Source organism: Chelmon rostratus, chromosome 11, assembly GCF_017976325.1.
Source record: "Chelmon rostratus isolate fCheRos1 chromosome 11, fCheRos1.pri, whole genome shotgun sequence".
Lineage (NCBI taxonomy): Eukaryota > Metazoa > Chordata > Actinopteri > Chaetodontiformes > Chaetodontidae > Chelmon > Chelmon rostratus.
This window is the reverse complement of record NC_055668.1, coordinates 163343-170198: the sequence shown is the minus strand read 5'-3', so window position 1 is coordinate 170198 and position 6856 is coordinate 163343.

Below are 6856 nucleotides of genomic sequence, written 5' to 3'. Positions count from 1 at the left end.
TTGTCTGTCGGCGATTCACCCGAGCCTGTCTTTCCCGTTCGTCCTTGCCACAGCCACAGTCTTTGTTTCGTAAGCTCTTGTTTCCTCCTCGTGAGTGTTTTTTGTTTGTAAGTTTGATATCATAGTTTCTGATGTATTTTCTTAGCTTAGTTCTCAGCCGAATTGTTTTCCTCATTGTATAGTGATTTTCTGTTGTTTCTGTTTTAGTATTTAGTTTCTTGTTCCTCCGTTTTTTAGGAGAGTATTTTGATTTCATAGTTTTTCTTATATAGCTTCGTTAGTTTCCTGTATTCATAGCCTATAGTGTTTTCCTCCTTCTGGAGTGTTTTTTGTTCCTTCTTTTATTGTCATAGTGATTTCTAGTTTTTCCCTCATAGTGAACGTTTTCTGTTCTTAGTTATTTTTCATTTCTTAGTGTTCTCTAAATTTAATCCTCTTAGTGAGCGTTTTCTGTTATTTGTTATTTTCTTATTCTTGACAGTCATAGTTATAGCCTTAGGCCTAGTATAATTATATAGCCTATTTGTTTGACACTAGTGGATCTTGGGTTGAGATCAATAAAGATCTGTGTGTTCAAATCTCTGCGTCTGAGTCCTGATCTGAGTCCCGGCCTGACAGAATTCACATGGAGCCAAAAAAAAAAACCTATTTGAGTCCCTAAAATGTAGGTAACACAGCATATAAAGTTTTATTTACAGTTATGATATGTTTAAAAGAACTTGAATTTGTTGCATTTATGAAATCACAGAACTTCAAAAAGACAACATATATTGCTGTTTTGTAACAAAGGAAAATGCCAAAAAAAAACCCCCTGGCATGTATAGGGTTACTGTGATGGCTGCAACTGCTGCCACACAGCTTGCATAAATGTCGGTAACTCTCTTATATTCACATGGTTTTCTTTACATTTAATCTCTTAGTTGGCCTTTTTGACCTCATGACATCCACATTGCACATGCAGACAGGAAACACAAAGGACAACACATACCTTTTGTTTTCATACGAGACATTTATTTAGCATAAGTTGACAGTACATTAGTTTCTAATTGTAGCGTGCATTTAGTTTAGGAATTTTATTTATTTCAAGTTATAGTAGAGGTTTTGGTGTTTTTGTTTAGGTTAATTATTAAAATTTTCTACTGATTGGTTGTCCTGTTTTTTTTTCTTGTACATAAATCAATTTTTTGTGGAAATCCACCTGTGACTCCTGATGCCTGCCTGCTTGGTCCCTCAGTTACTTTCAAATAAAATGCATAATGCAGGCCTGTTTAAGTCCTTCCCTTATCTGTGGGGAAAAGTAGAAGAAAAAGGCAGTCCACTTTAAAATTAATATAATATATAGGCAGCATATTCATTTTAAAATAGAACAAACATAAAAATATGCCATTTTATATTTATTTATGACTGAAGTCTTCATTATTTTTATTTTTTTATTTTCTTTGACACATACAGCTATCAACTGTCAGGCCTGAACATAAAACACAACTACATCAATTCAGGGTGAAATATATCATGTGTTTTTGCAAAATAATAGCCTAATAAATGGTAGCTTTCTCACTTGTTTAATGTGACTTCTTTTCTTGCACATCACTGCAGGATTGCAAGCTGTCTTCCATGAGCCACAAGCAATGTTTGCGTTTTATGTAGTTCATGCCGGAGAAAACCTGCTTGCCTAAGTATGTGTCATGTCTCATCCTGTCTGTTAATGTGTTTTGTTCGCTGGAGTCAAGTCTTGTTATGCACTTCTGGTTTTATTGTGAAACCCTAACTCTCCTCTCGTTTCAGACCAATGACTCCTGGTGTCCTTCCCGCCTGTCTGATTGTCTGCCCCACCCTGATTGTTCCACCTGTTGATTGTTGCCTTGTGTATATATTGTCCATGTCTCCCTTTGTCCTGTACCAAATTGTCTTGTGTACCTTGTCTTGCGTCCTTGCTAAATCTTGCCTAGCTAAAAGAAACCTTATTACCTTGTTTAGTCTTTTGATTACCTTGCGCCTTTTGTTTGTTGCCCTTGATTACCTTGTGCCTTTTGTTTGTTACCTTTTGATAACCTTGCGCCTTTTGTTTGTTACCTTTAATTACTTTGTGCCTTTTGTTTGTTGCCCTTGATTACCTTGTGCCTTTTGTTTGTTACCTTTTGATAACCTTGCGCCTTTTGTTTGTTACCTTTAATTACTTTGTGCCTTTTGTTTGTTACCTTTTGATAACCTTGCGCCTTTTGTTTGTTACCTTTAATTACTTTGTGCCTTTTGTTTTTTACCTTTTGATAACCTTGCGCCTTTTGTTTGCTACTTTGGATAACCAAGTGTTTTGTTTTGCCTTGTTCCTGATCAGGGATTTTTGTAATAAATACAGCCTGCGAGCTTGTAACTTTTCTTGGTGTTTTGAGTTCTTGCATTTGAGTCCTCCATCCCTAGAGCCCACGGGTGTGTTAGTGTGTGGATCCAAACATCGACAGGACTCCAAATGCATACTTTTTCATGTTCATATAAGTGTCAGGAATGGCATTCCATCTTTCTAACAAGTTAGAAAGTTTGTTTGGGTTTGGGGGAGGTTTTGGATAAGATAAGATCAGACTTAATTAATCCCCAGCCAGGGAAATTCTGGTATTAAAGGCAGCGGGTAATAGCAGTTAAAAAAAACCAAACAAACAAAAACAAAATAGCAACAGATAGAGAAATACAAAATAAACAAATAAAACCTGACTATATATACATTTTATACAAAGGAGTATATAAAAGAAAAAAAATACGTAAAAAATATATATTGCCACAAAGAACTATAAGAAAAATTGCCATAAAAATATACAGCCAAAAATTCGATAGAATTACACAGTTTATTCAAGATTCAGATTCAAGAGTCTTTATTGTCATTGCACATGTCAATGAAATTTTCATTGCAACCCCCATGTTAGATGGTAAGAAAGATAAGGCTAGAAAGAGTGAATAAAATTAAGATAACTACAATAAAATAAAATAAACCAACATGCAATAAAAAAAAAAAATATTCGTGAAGCAATTAAAAATATAACAGAATGAAAATATACTTAGGCAATAAAATATACTAAACAATAAACAATAAAATATGGAAGTGAAATGTGCAAACAGAATAAAATATACAAGCAGAATAAAATATAAAATATACACAGTGAAATGTTCCGACAGAATAAAATATGCCAATGAAACTGAAATGTGCTGATATACTAAAATGTATATAGTTATAGTATATGTGTGTACATAAAAGTCAAGTACACAGAAGGTGCAGATGGAGGTGTAGGTGTAGGTGTAAAGTGCGGTGTGCAGTGTTCACAGTTCACACAGTCTCTCACTGCAGTGAGGGGCTGTTGGGGGTGATAGCTCTAACAGCTCTGGGGAAGAAGCTGTCCCTCAGTCTGTTAGTGGTGGTGCGGATGTTCCTGTACCGCTTTCCTGATGGAAGCGGTACAAACTATACACAAATAGCACTTGGGTAGAAATCGCACATGGTCTGTATGGATAAAGCGTAAACAGCATTTATACTATTGCACAGTGATAAATATATGTCACAATAGAATATTAGTATGTATTGATAGATAGAGTACAATTAGAGTAAAAAAACAGTAATATTGCACAAGGTAAATTGTGTATGATAAATTACACATCAGTGCAGAAAAACAGTCTGAATATGGACCCAGTGCTACATTAAGCAACCCTGGAGTTGAACACTCTGACAGCTGTAGGAATGAAGAAACTGCAGTAGTTCTTACAGAATGGATGCAGCAGTCTGTTGCTGAAGGAGCTGCTGAGGGCCCCAACTGTGGGAGGGGTTGTCAATAACAGATGTCAGCTTGGCTAACATCCTCCTCTCACTTACATCCTCAGTGGTGTCCAGAGGGCAGTCCAGGACAGAATCAGCTCTCCATTTATGCTTTTGAGCAAGGATGGCCTTCTGGCGAGCAGCATCTTCAAGATCAGCTGTCAGGCTTTTGAACTTAGACACCTATATGTCTTTATCAGCTGTGTTGGTCAGTTCAATTTCAAGATCAGGTTGATTTACATCTGTAAATGCAGCCATGTTCAACATGGATGGATCAATGTGCAGGGGAGTGACAGCCACCTTCCCCCAAACGCAGTTTGCATTACCATGATTGCACGCTGTAAATACTCATAATTTATCTGATTGTGTGCTTCTTTCAACTCTCTCAAAGAGGGGAAGTGAGACAGCATACCTCTCTGTACCTCTCTGGCAAACATTATCATTCTCAAGTGCCAAAACCTCCTTCAGCCTCTGAACGGCTTTGCTTCCTTTACCCTGAAGAGTTTTGTTCAACCTGTTTGTATTGATCAACAAAATATTAAAACACTTTTAATTTAATGTTACAAGATCACCTCAATCTCCACAATAAGAAGTATTCTATCAAAAAAAAAAATGAAATAAAATAAAATACAATAAGATAAGATTATTTGCCATGGCTACAGGGAGCCATGGCAGAGGGGTAAAAGAGCCTCTACAGAGCTGTGGGTTGCCGACCGCTGCCCAAGAGAGCTGAGAGAAACATGGTCATACTGATGTCATGTCATGTGGCTGTGACTCATTTAGCTGCCAGGAATTCCACCTGTGGTAGAAATATATTGGACGCACCACAAGGAAGACGCAGAAAGCAAGACATGGCCTGTGAGGCCTTTTCTATTCTGGCAATTTTCTCTGGAAAAAACTCCCTGCTCATATCAGACAGTTAGGCTCTGAAATCTAAGCTCAAAACTCATCGTTTTTGCCATATTGTTCAATAAGTGCTCATCCTTTGATTTCTCAAGCATTGTACCATTACCATTAAGCTCATTAGCATTAAGCTCTCAATGAATCTATTAACCTTTGGACTTATGGCCCATATTTTCACTACTGACCAGAAATCAACAAACTGTAAACCCCTGATAATCACAGAATTTCTCTGACATTATGTTTGTTTTTGTTTTCCATACATAACCAAGCTGTGTGCCTCTCTTTCCTTTTTCTCCCTCTCTCTCTAATTTGCTCCTGCTTCTCCCTTTTCACTCAGGCGCCTCTCTGCTGGACCATCGGCTGTCCTCGGACCTCTCTCTCTTCTCACTGTTGGTGCCACTGTGCCAGGTCTGCGTTACCGCCCCTCGGGAGATTCAATGTCTCCTCTCCCTTGTTCGCATGCTATCATGTCTCTTTCTCCCTCTTTGACTGTCTCTCCTATCTGTGTAATTGCTCTGCTGCTGACACCTGAAGATGATCATCATCCTCCTGGTCATTCTTTGCTTGGATATATGGCAATATGTATTTTATCAACTGATCATAAGGGTTATTAGGTCTGTGTTACAGAGGGTCCCTGTTTATATTTGCCTTACATGGTTTTCTGTATTTTTTGTAATTACATATATATATATTCTGTACACACATCTGTCATCCCGGGAGAGAGCCCTCCTCTTTTTCTCTCCTTGAGGTTTCCTCCTTTACTAAAGGATATTTTGCAGGGATTTTTTCCTGATTCTAATCAACGGTCTCAGGACAGAGGGTGTGGTATGTTGCACAGATTGTAAAGCCCCTTGAGGCAAGTTGATTTGAGATTTTCGGCTGTATAAATAAAATTGACTTGACACAGGGCTCTGAATAGAAGGCACATCAAATAAAGTATGACCATTATGTTCACAAATATTTTGAACTTGAAATATAAGGCATGTTATGGATGTGCATATGATTTGACATGTCATTGGTGTCACTAGCAATAATTCATGCACATTTTGTCAGGAATGCGGGGACTATGGGGAACTGAACCCAAATGCAGACACACAAGGGGGCGCTAGGTTCAATTAATAAATTTATTAAACACAGGGAAAACACAAGACAACCAAAACTCAGGGGACTAATGACTGACAGACAAGGGTAACAGAATTCACACCACAACGACGCAACACAGGGAAAGACAACACATTAACACAAGACACATGAGAGCTAGGGACCAGACTATGAATAACTAACAATGAATAAAATAAAGAACAGAAAACGCTCCCGAAGGAGGAAAACACAAAGGGCTATGGATCGGAACTGACCAACTGAAAGAACTAGGTAAGAAAAACTAACTCAAAATACATTCCTATAAACGGAGGAACAAGAATCTAAATAACAAAAGTAATCAAACAGAAAATCACTCTTACATGAGGAGAACAATTCGGCAAGGCTATGAACTAATAAAAGAAAACAGAAGCTAAGTTATAAATGTAACAAACAAATAACACGCACAACAGATCTATGGTCTGGGGAAACTCAACACAGCTAGGGAATGGCAGACAACACTAAAGACAGATATACTACATAAAACAAGACAAACACGAACGAAGACAACAAGACGATAACCTAACTAGAACTGTGGCAAACTAATGACAAAGACAAACCAAGGAACAACTCAAACCTGAACAGAAACATGGACATGAACAAAGGTAACGCAACAGGAAACACAACTCGGACAGGACAAAGGAATCACAATGACAAACACTCACTTACTGGCTAGGACTATGACAAGGAATCAAGGGCAACAAGGATACATGGACTTGGCTATGAAACACAGACAAACAAAGGGATAACACAGACTTGAACGGAGACACGAACATGAACTAAGAAAACTCTACGATGAACACATATACGAAACACGACTCGGACATAACAAAGGAATCACTACAACAAACACTCACTAGGCTAGGACTATAACTAAAGCTGAAATCTTGGCAGTGGCTGTGGCTATAACTATGATTAAAACTAAATACGACAAGGTAACATAAAGGCAAGGTAACGCAGACAACACTAAAGAAACGCGCTTACTTAAACTGGTAACAACAAGAGACGTTGACGAAACTA